Here is a 12,209-nt window from a genome sequence, read left to right as displayed (position 1 = left end):
TGGAAGGAGAACAGAGGGCATATGAAGGTCAGAAGACAACCTATAGGAGCCAGTTCTTTCCTCCCAACATGTGGGGATCAAACACAGATTATCAGGCTTTGAAACAAGTGGAGCTATCCACTGGGCCATCTTACCCACCCCAACAATATATTTTAACTTGTCGCTGTCACTAGTCATGCACTCCTAAATCAACTTCTAACATCTACAAGTATTTCCCAACTTCTTTTTATAGGATGGATAAAGGGCCTAGACATTCGCAGTACTCCATGGTTCAAGGAGCATGGTAAGTATACAAAGAATGAGAATCTCCTGAGACGTGTTAGTGTTTAATGTTGCAATTATCTGGAGAGTTGAGGAGGAGGGTTTGAAGTCCCTGTTTTCATAGGGGCCTCAGATTCCTTGGTCAGAGCCTTAAAATATAGGCAAAGCACTCTTTCCACTACACATTCTAGGCTCAGGACATATGGCTAGTAATGAGGTCTGCACAAAGCAGAGAGGCAGGTTCATGAACACAGGGACAGCTGCCAGCTACTGTCACCAGCAGTCCCTCTGTCAGTTTCCAAGAAGTCTTCCACAGACTGACCTTCATGTTTCTTCTGAAAGAAGTCCTGGCCTGTGTGATGCTGCATGGCAGGGCCCTCAGTGATCTACCAGTAAGCCAACTCTTCACAACCTACATGTCTCCTTTTTCTCTCTGCAGGCATCAAGATTACTCATGGGGTTCCAACTGGATGGTAGAGTCTTTGAATTCCAAACTGACCTGCTCTACTGTTCTGCTCACATATGTGAAATCAGTGATAAATGATCCCTCAGTGGTTAACTGACAGGATGTTTTATCAGAAAGACTTACATGCAGACAAACTGCTTCTACAAGGTAAGGTAAGCCATGTGACAGCACTGTAATATTTTTCACTCCTGGACCTTCCATGTCCAGAAGGACTCCTGTTATCCAGTAGGATCGCAATAGATATTTGAATGCATTCTGAATGTTTCAATGTTCTCATCAATGCATACTTAATTACAAGCAAAGAAAAGGCATTGATAAAACTATAATAAACTGAGAGGGATAGGGATGTAGCTCAGTGTTCCAACTGCTTGTCCAGCATATGCAAGACCAAATCCAACCTAACAGCACAAAACAAAATAAACTCCAAGAGAAATATCATTTAGGAAACAACAACAATTAATCACCTCCCAGGTTTGCAGTAAGCATCTATCTAAAACAAGAAACACCACTTCTTTCCGAGCCAGTATCGCTCCTGCGAACATGGTGAATGTTCCTAAGTCCCACCGGACATTCTGCAAGAAATGTGGCAAGCACCATCCCCACAAAGTAACACAGTACAAGAAGGGCAAGGATTCTTTGTATGCCCAGGGGAAGTAGCATTATGATAGGAAAGAGAGAGTGGCTATGGTGGGCAGACTAAGCCTATTTTCCACAAAAAGGCTAAAACTACAAAAAAGATTGTGCTGAGACTTGAGTGTGTTGAGCCCAACTGTAGATCTATGAGAATGCCAACTGTAGATCTAAGAGAATGTTTGCTATGAAGGGATGCAAGCATTTTGAACTGGGTGGTGATAAGAAGAGAAAGGGCCAAGTGATTCAGTTCTAAGGCGATTTGGTTATGAAGACAATGAAATAAAATCATGAGCTTTTGTTCACTAAAGGGAAAACAAAACAAAACAAAAAACCAATATTCATCTGAGAAATTAAGTGATTAATCCCCGTGGCTGGGAGCTGACCGGAAGTGCTTCAAACTTTCTGGTTGTTTATCTTTTGAATCATGTACCAAATATGGTCCCAGTCCATTAAATCCCATCACAAGCACAATGACTTAAGTTATTATAGAGAAGGGAAACAGGAAGGATTTGCAGGCTCTCATTGCCTTGCCGAAATGGACTTTATTTTAACTATTGTATCAAAAAGCAGCAAAATGACAAAGAATACAAACTTTATTCACTTGTTCATATACATGTTCTAAAACCAACTTCAATTTGGAGGCAGAGGATAAGAAACAAGAAGAAATAACTTGCAATTTGAAATACTACCAACTGCTCATCCAAAATTCTTCTAATACTAGCTTATCTACGTGGGGAAGATGGTTCATCAAAATTAACTATAATTTTCTTTCTTTTATAAGCAAGGTTTCCCATAGCCCAACATATAGTCTGCATCTCATTATGCAAGGTCTGAACCTTGAACTTCTGATGCTCCTTCCTTCATCTCCCAAGTGCTCATATTACATTACCACATTAGTTTATGCAATACTAGGAACCAAATCTAGGGTTTCCTCCATGCTAGAAAAACACTCTACAAACTAAACTACATGTCTACTACCTCTTTATTTAGAAATCACATGTAGCAATTCTTCTGGAACTTCATGTTTCTGTCTGTTTAACATAAAAAAAATTTCATGGACAGCAATACTTAATGAACATTAGTCTATTAGTTTGTTAACTAATTAATCAGTTTTACAACATTTCGTTAAAAATTCCATTTTAGCTCAGAAACAATCCAACCACTGTGAGGTGGGCATTCAGCCACTCGGATATTATAGACATCAGTTAGAGGTTTCAGTTAGCATCCATAGGTCCGAGAACAGCCACCCAACAAAAACCCAACTAAAACTGCCTGAATATCAGGATCACAAGCCAGGCATCAAAGACACTGCTTGTAACCCCAGCACTCAGAAGGCAAAAGCAGGAAGAGCACCCCAGGTTCAAGGTCCATTTGACTGGGCTACACAGTGACATTCATGACAGAGTGAGACCCTGTCTCAAAACAAACAAACAAACAACCCCCCCTCCAAAAAAAAACAGGGACTGAAAAGATGGTTCCATGGATAGAAGCAAATGCTGCTCTTGCACAGGACTTGGGTTCACTCCCCAACACTCTTGTAACAGCTGACAAACTTTCCCTAACTCCAGTTTAAAGTGATCCAACATGCTTTTCTGGTCTCCATGAGCATTGTACCCACATGGCACACGTACATATATGCAGGCAAACCATTCATACACATAAAATGAAAATAAATATATATTAACAACAACATCAACAAAGAAAACAAAAAAGCGTGTTCACTTTTCTCAGAAGATAGCATGCAAAAATATTCTCAAGCTGACCCTTCTCCAATATTTTTCACTACCTCTTCCTATCAATGTGTACTCCATGATCTCTTCTTTCTTCATTGTGTCTCTCATTTGCAGTTATTCTTCTCCTTTATCAAAGGTTACATGGCACCCAAAAGACCAGATCTTTAACATGTCTCTTTTAGAAAGTTTATTCCAAACACTACTTATCCGTACCCAGTGGAATTCCTGATTTCTGAACTTGTATTGCATTTGGTCTCTAGACTCTGGAACTACTAACTTAGACACCTAGCTATATGCTGTTAAATTCCACCTTTTTAAACTTAGTCACAGACAGGCTCCCACTGGCTGTCAGCTTCTTTCCTAATTTAAAATTTGAACAAGGGACAGAGAGATGGCTCCAAATAGAGTTAAGAACACTTGTTGCCCTTGTAAAGACTGAGGTCCAATTTCTAGCACTCATATGGTGGCTCATAACCATCCATAAGTCCAGTTTCAGGGGATCTGATACTTCTTTTCACTTTCATGGACAACAGACACTTACATATTGCACATGAATATATTCAGGGGAAGCATTCATATACATATTTATTTTAAAATAAAATAAAATTCAAGCAGATATTACTTACATCAAGAATACCTGTCCTTTAGCATGCCTCTCCAAGAAAAAAGAAAGGACAAACAACTTTCTATTTTCCTACTAAAATTTGTAGATCAGGCCTCAAACATTTTATCTCATTCTATAAAATAAATTCTCTTGTTAGAAGATGTGACTGGGAGACCTCACAAAAGGAAGTGAAGTTATCACCTGTGTCACTTGGGAGGAGGTCACAGGTAGAAATGGTAAAAGGAATAAACCAATTCCCAAAAGTTGTCTCACCTCTGCATATGTACCACGGTCCATGAGCGTGCACACATCTTCATGGTTACATACATGCACACACGCAATAAAGAATAAATATTTTTTTAAAAGGAAAGCCAATGGAACCAAGAGATTTAGGATAAGAAATAAGAAGTGGCCAGAAAAGGGGAAGCCCAGAAGACTTTTTCATATGACATTATATGACTAAGCTCTCATAACTTTCTCTGTTTTCTAATTTAAAAAAATAAATAAATAAAAATAAACTTGAGGGGGAAAAAAACTGAGCAGAAAAACTGACACAAGATGGAGGACACTCTTGACTCTAACTAAGCAAAACAAGACAACCTTGAAACAAATACTTCAGCTTGGCATAGAAAATGAGCAATGTTGTGCTAGAGGAGACCTGGCTTCCTTTTTCTGTTTTCACTCACTGTAGAGTCATTTCTATGAACAAAATCAACATTTAACAGTCTATATCTACAGCATTGGACACCCAAGATATCTGGAGAAAAGATCTAAAGCTAATTTGAATCAAAGTCAAGTGATTATCTAGTCAATAAATATCATCTGAACACCTAGTATACACCAAGAACTAATTGTGATAGTTTGAATGAGAAATGTCCCCTATGGTCTCAGGCATTTGAACACTTGATCTTCAGTTGGTGGCACTGTTTGGGAATGTTTGGGAGCCATGGCCTTGTTGGAAGAAATATGTCATTAGAGACCAGCTTTCAGAGTTTAAAAGACCAGCACCATTTCGAGCTTACTCATTCTCTATATGCTTGCAGTTCAAGATGCGAGTTCTCGGCTTTCTGCTTCAGCCACCATACCTGTCTGTTGTCATGCCTCTCACCATGATGGATTCTTAAACCATAAGCCCAAATAAACCCTTTCTCCTATAAGTTGCCTTAGCCTTCATATTTTATTACAGCAACAGAAGAGTAAGGATACACTACTTCATAATTTTCTTGTAAGATAAGTAAAGGAGTACTATATGAGATATAGCAAATGGGCTAGGGAGATAGCTTAGTCATGAAGTTCCTGACATGCAAGCATGAAGATCTGACTTTGGATTTGTAACACTGACATAAAAACCAGGCACATTTCCATAATCGCAGAGCTAAGCAGTAAGAGACAGACAGGACTTCAGGGTTTACTAGTTAGCCAGTTTAGCATAATCAATGAGTTCCAGGTGCAGTTAGAGCTTATGTCTGAATCAAAAAGTGGAAAGCTGGAGAAATGGCTCAATGGTCAACAGTGCGTGCTGCTCTTCCATCAGACATGAATTCACTACCCAGCACTGACATCAGGAAGCGTATAGCTATGGTAATTCCAACTCCAGGAACCATGATGCCTTCTTCTTGCCTCCTTGAGCACCTACACACACACACACACACACACACACACACACACACACACACGCACACGCACACGCACGCACGCACGCAAGCACACGGCATGTACTCACAGGTACACATAAATATATATAAACATAAATATTTTAAAAATAAGGTGGAGGGTTATTGAGGAAGACACCTAACATTGATTTCTGGCCTCTTTATGCACATACAGCCACATGTACAAGTACATACACATATACATACATACACATGAAAAACTTTATGAAACAAAGATGTCATCCCCCATATACATTAACTTCCTTTTTTGTCTTTTTTTTTCTATATTTTTAGACAGTGTCCCTTGTAGCTGAGGCTGGTTTTGAACTCCTGATCCTCTTGCTTCTATAACCCAAGTATTGGAATTTCATGTGTGCACCACCAGGCTTTCCATTCTGCTGTCATCTCTTGAAGGTAAAATTTTAAATCCCACATCAAAATATTCCCAGGTACTAGCCTACCTTCAGAGAACACAAACAGCTTAAGTTACAGTCCTTCTTAGAAATGATGGAGAAATTACATCTACAAAATCTCACCAGCATGGATACCTAAATAAGACCTGAACAAAGGTGTCATGAATAGACACACTAGCATGAAGCAGGAAAATATCATGGAGCCTGGACCCTCGACCCTAAATTTAAAAAAAAAAAAAAAAACCAATAAAACTATAGGCAACAGGGAATATTGAGAAAGGAAGAAACAGTCTTCCCTAGTGAAGAGCCCCCAAATTGGTTATCCAATACTAAGTGGTCAGCCCTGAAATCATGTACATACAAGTTATATTACAAAGACTGAGTGTGTGTGTTTGTGTGTGTGTGGTATGTATGTAATAACAGTTAAGGAAAAAAGCTTTGAATTTGAGAGAGAACAAGGAAAGTGTATGGTAAGGGTTGGAGGGAGGAAAAGGAATGGGGGAAATGTAATTATATTTTAACCTCAAAAATAATAAATTCATAAATGCTTATTTTTCGTATGTTTTATTGAAAGTTGCTAGATTTTTTTTATTTTTTAAATTAACTAATTTATTTTATATGTGTGGGTGTTCTGCCTACATGTTTATCTGCATACCGTGTGCATCTCTTTTGCCCATAGAGGCCAGAGAGGCATTAGATCCCCTTGACCTGCAATTACAGCCAGTTTGTAAGCTGCCATGTAGGTGCTGAAAATCAAACTTGAGTCCTCCAGAAGAACAGATAGTACTTTTAACTACTGAGCAATCTCTCCAGCTTTCTCAAATTTTATTGTTGAGATGGGGTCTTGTTATATAGCTAAGGTAGACCTGAAAAACATTATTTAGCCCAAGATGGTCTCAAACTTGTGATCCTTAGTGTTGGGCTTAGAAGCATACACTGTCATGCCTGGCTTTAAATTTATTTTGTTAGTAAAATTTATCATCCTTTTAATTTGCATGTATTTCTCTAAAAGTACTGAGAAGTTAACCTTACTTTATTGTAAATCTAGCTTTGAAGAACACACAAATTATAATAGAAAATGTTTCTTAGTATTGAGGTTTGTTTCGCAGGCACAATTCTTCATAAAAGATGTTAGGAACTTGACACCTTAAAGCCGCCTCTTAAAATAAAGTCAACACTTTCAAGAAGCAGAAAAATGTCTTATTATTGAGTCTAGGGTAAGAGCAGTCCTTAATAATGGCTTTTCTTGCCACTTTGAAAGCTGCTGCATTTTGTCTAATCTTAATTTAATTCCTTCTTTTCCCTCTAGTCCTACTCAATCCCTCTACTGACAGGTCTGATCTCTGTAATAATATTCAAGTCCCTAAGAATGAATAAAACTAGGATTTTACTCTATTTGTCTAAGTGGAACTTAATTAGAAAGGTAAATCTTCTGCCAGAAGGAAAACAGAAATGACGTGTGACTATCTTCTCTAGGGAGCCATCACCACACTCCAAAGGCCATCAACAGAGGTGTGCATCTCTAAGCTAAGCAGCTAAGCTTCGTACAGCACACCTGTAACCTCAGCACTTTCGAGGGGAAGGCAGGAAGATCATGCCAGTTCAAGGTCAACCCATCTTCAGCTACCTAGTGACAGAAAGTTTGAGGCTAATCTGGGCTACAAAACTCTGTTGCAAAAACAAAAATATCCATATCTCTGAATCTTTGAACAGGCAGCTTCTGGCCAGGGTGGATAATCACCTTTTATAAAATACTGATAAGTAAGGGCCTTAAGGGACCAGCGCGTGCCTTCACACTTCTCTTGTTTGCAACTCAAAAAGCACACCCTAGGACAGCAGGAAGGCTCAGGCAGTAAAAGAACTGGCTGTGCAAGCCTGATATCTGAGCCCAGTCCTTTTACCCATATGGTGAAAGGAAAGGCCTGCCATTGGTACACTTGAAACTTCATTCTCTCTCTCTTTCTCTCTCTCTCTCTCTCTCTCTCTCTTTCTTGCTCTCACATAGAGAGAGAAAGAAAGAGAGGGAGGGGGAGAGAGAAACAGAGGAAGGGAGGGAGAGGGGGCAGGGGAAGGGAGAGGGTGAGGGAGAGTAGATAGTCACGAACAGTTTTTTTTAAAGCACATCATGAGACTGCCAGCTTGCCAGGCATTATAATCCTAGCACTGAGGAGGCCAGCAGTACATGACTACATGGTGAGACTCTGTCTGGGGGAGATAAACAGCCTGAAAGAAGCATCATACATGTAATCCTTGCTCGTGGGAAAGGGAGGAGGATCTCTGCAAGTTCAATACTACCCTGGGCTAAGTGTAAAGTTTTAATCCAGCAAGGGGTACATAGTATGACACTGTCTCAAGAAACAAGAACAACAGGATGCATTGGAGACTTGTATTACATCGAATGTCATCTGCAATTATGGAGTGTACCTTCTGCTGTGTAGCCAACCCAGTTATCAACTTTTACACTGGTCCTAAAGGAGTGTTGCATCAACACATGTGACCAAGTTAGAAAAAGCGATATTTGAGGATAGCTGAATAAGACTACATGGTTTGAATAAAGAGGCATATTGTACTTGGCTGCCCTCAGACACAGCCTGGATTGGAGTCAATTAAAAGCAAATTAGAGTGAGTGAGATTTAAAAAGAGAGAAGTTACACTTCCAGTCAGGAATACTGCAGTGATCCAATTTACTAACATAAAGCCTTGCTTTTCATAGATAATGGGTTCATCCAACTCAACTCAGAAACAATGGGCTCCCCTTTTAGAACTTACATGCTTTATTTTTAAAAAACAGAGGCCATTGATTCTGACCTCCCCAACTATGCTCAATTCAACAGGTTTATTACTTATATCCTGTGTGAAAAAGGTAATGTTGTACAGTCATCACCAAAAATAAAAGATCATTCATTGAATTGTTTTATTTAACTGAAATAACAAGCACCTTTCTCTAGGTCGGGTATTACATTTTATATTTCATGATATTTTAATGACACAAGAAACACGTTCTTTTAAAAAGACACATGATCTAAGCCCCTTTCATGGAGGCAAACACAAGAAAATGAAAATAGTCCTTTCTCATGTTTGTCTAGCTGGTGTGTTGACTAGGAAATAATGGACAGCTTTCCTGAGTTTTTAACTCTAAGAAGAATCTATCCAAGTTGTTTCTCTTATTAGAGCACAAAATGGCCTCCAAAGTTATTGTGGTTACCAACTAAATAATTCAGTATCCCCTTTACAATTGGATACCCAAGCATATTTCTAGTCCTGCCTTACTGTAAAGAAAACCATATGAAATTTTTCTTATCAGTTAAAAAGAGTATGGCCAGGTATGATATCACATACCTTTAATCCAAGCACTTGAGAGGCAGAAAAAGGTAGATTTCTCTGAGTTTGGGGCTGGCCTCATCTACATAATGAGTTCCAGGACAGAGTGAAGCCTCTTCTAAGTATATGTGTGTGTGTATTATATGAAAGAATATATTATGAAATATATTTGCTCTCAAAGCATATATATGTATATAATGCATATATGTTTATATACCCATAAGGTAGAAAAATAATGAGAACAGTGAACAGTTGCAAGCCACGTTTTTTCAAGACAGGGTTTCTCTGTGTAGCCTTGACTCGCTTTGTAGACCAGGCTGCCCTCGAAATCACAGAGATCATCCTGCCTCTGCCTCCCCGAGTGCTGGGAATAAGGTATGCACCACCTCACCTGGTTCAGTTGCAAGTCATTCTCTTTTTTTCTTTTCTTTCTTTCTTTTTTTATTAAAAAAATATTTTTATTTATTACAATTTATTCACTTTGTATCCCAGCTGTAGCCTTCTCCTTCATCTCCTCCCAGTCCCACCCTCCCTGGCTCTTCTCACCCTATGCCCCTCTCCTAGTCCACTGATAGGACTGATAGGGGAGGTCTTCCTTCCCTTCTCTCTGACTCTAGCCTATCATGTATCATCAGGACTAGCTGCATTGTCTTCCTCTGTGGCTTGGTAAGGCTGCTCCCTCCTCAGGGAAAGGGAATGGAGCAGACAAGGGAGTTCATATCAGAGGCAGCCCCTGCTCCCCTTACTTAAGAACCCCCATGGAGACTGAGCTGCCCATCAGCTAAATCTAAGCAGGGGGTCTAAGTCCTCTCCATGCATGTTCCTTTTTCTTTTCGTTTTTTGTTTTCTTTCCTTCTTTTTTTTTTTTTTACAAGCAGTTCTTAAAACCTGTATGATTGTCTGAAACTACAGTAATTAAGAATTACAATCTGAGAGAAACCCTATCTCAGGAACAAAAAAAAAAAAAAAAAGAATTCCAATCTGTGTTCAGTGGGTTACAAGAGCTACAGTATCAATAAAATATGAACTGTCTTTCTATAGTCTCCCAAAGCAAATCTGTTGTATAAATTATTTTAAACACATTGCAACCTACTCTAAACTGCAGTGATTGTCCTTGATGAGAATTTCAATTTCAGGGGGAAAGGCGCTTCAATTAAGAAAGGCACTCACAATGCTGAATGGGTTCATCTTTGCAGCTAATCATGAGAAATCGAGCCAAGCCTGCAACCACTCCTCGTCTAAAAAGCCCCAAAACATTCAACTTTTTTTGCTTTGCAAAAAAGGCGTGTGTTAAGTATTGCAAAGTATAAGAAGCTTTTAACGTTGGCATTGCTATCTAAGACAGTTTTCAAAAAAAAAATTACAAAAACAAAAAAACAGCAGTCTCTACCAAATGGAACATGGAGGTGAGACATAAGATGGTTGCATGCGTTTGTTTTCCAATTTCAGTTTCATCCATGCTTGACTTTCCAGCATAGCTAATATGAAGGCACAGCACCCTGGGAGAGTCCAGAGTTTACCCAGGCTCTGCATCTAATCTGTTTAAATGTTAAGATTTAAAGAGATCATCTGGCTTACTTAGCAAATGGGATTACTTTAACATAACTGAACCAAGGGAGCTGCTGCTTTCATAATGCAGAAACATTTATGATTAAGTTTAGTAGAAGACATCTAGGTTCCAATTAAAACATGGCTCTCGGGGTTGGGGTAAAGCTCATTTTGTCGACTACTTTCCTTGACTGCACAAAGTCCTGGACTCAATCCTCAGCACTACACAAACCAGGCCTGGTGGCATGTACCTGGAATCCCAGAACTCGGGAAATAAAGGCAGGAGGATCAGAAGTTCAGGGTCATCCTCTGCTTTGTGGAAAAGTCTAGGACAATCTGCGATACAGAAGATACCACTGGAAAGCAAGAAGAGAAAGAAGAGAGGAGAGGAGACAAGAGGAGAGGGGAGGGAAGAGAAGGGGAGGGGAGGGGAGGGGAGGGGAGGAGGTGGGGAGAGAGGGAGAGGAGAAGAGTATGACAAAGGAAAGGAGACAGAATTTACTGGGTCTATTCTTGGTGTCAAGCACTATGCAAACTGCTTTTATTGCTGTCTGACACTGACATTAGGAGTAACATATACCTCATCAGTGGTCCTATGTGCTACCACCACGTGCAAGATTGACATATACATAATAAGTAGCCAACTCAGGTCAAACCAAGTTCAAAGCTACACTGAAGCTCTTAACCACTGTGCTACTATTGCGTACACACACACACACACACAAACGCACACACACACTTTGTGCCATCTCCCTCATGTCTAACCTACAGTAACTCTTCTTTTCCCTTTATCCCTGACTTCCATTCAGGCACTGGTGTCCCAGTTTGCAAAGTGCTTCCACTTTACCTTCTCTCATCTCACCTCATCAACTGCTTCTAATCAGTCTGGGGTGAGCAATCAGGTTACCCTTAATGCTCACATGTTTACATGAGTAAAAGTAATTTGTCTCTGAGTGGGAGATAGAGGCAGTGTACTAGGATCAAAGCATGTAAGCCTCAGTGTAAAAATGGATCACCTCCGTTGTAACTAAGGTCTCCGTTGTAACTAAGGTGAATATTAGTGAGCACCTGCTATGAATCTTTTTCCATCCCAAGGACTAGAGTTATAAGGATGAAGAAATCTTTGGTCTCTACCTTTAAGGACTTCTAAGACAAGTCAACAGATACATTAAAACATAACCACAGTGAGTCTCTACCATTGTGTCCTCTAGCTTCTATTCATATGCTATGGCATTTGTGCACGTACACACACTAATAATCACAATAATAATAGATAAGGTAAAAATTCTAAAATAATCTGTGTAAGGGATTATGGGTATAAATTACCTAACCCAGCAGTTCCCTCTCCTTGTGTCTCTGCCTCTCACTCTCTGTAGCCCAGGCTTGCCTGAAACTCATTATGTAGCACAGGCTTCACTCCAACTCAACAACACGTGTGCTCCAGCCTCCCAAAGTGCTGGGATTACAACCTTGTGCCACTACACTGTTTAGTATTTCTTTCTTTATGGTCTCAGCAAATGCTTGAAGTGGCTAGACTGCTAAAATATGGATAAACTAGAGAAGTGCTTCTCAACCCTA

General features: G+C 39.6%; 1 protein-coding gene and 1 pseudogene across 2 annotated transcripts in view; one reads left to right on the top strand and one right to left on the bottom strand.

The window, feature by feature from the left end:
* Nucleotides 1–12,209, bottom strand: part of Arhgef6 (Rac/Cdc42 guanine nucleotide exchange factor 6) — a 127,315-nt gene that overhangs the window by 93,948 nt on the left and 21,158 nt on the right. The gene's annotated exons all lie outside the window — the stretch shown is intronic.
* On the top strand, nucleotides 1,268–1,613 carry LOC129670991 (60S ribosomal protein L36a-like; annotated as a pseudogene).

Source organism: Psammomys obesus, unplaced genomic scaffold (genome assembly GCF_907164565.1).
Source record: "Psammomys obesus unplaced genomic scaffold, mPsaObe1.curated_primary_1811, whole genome shotgun sequence".
Lineage (NCBI taxonomy): Eukaryota > Metazoa > Chordata > Mammalia > Rodentia > Muridae > Psammomys > Psammomys obesus.
Note: the sequence above shows the minus strand (reverse complement) of the source record. Positions and strands in the feature narration are given on the sequence as shown.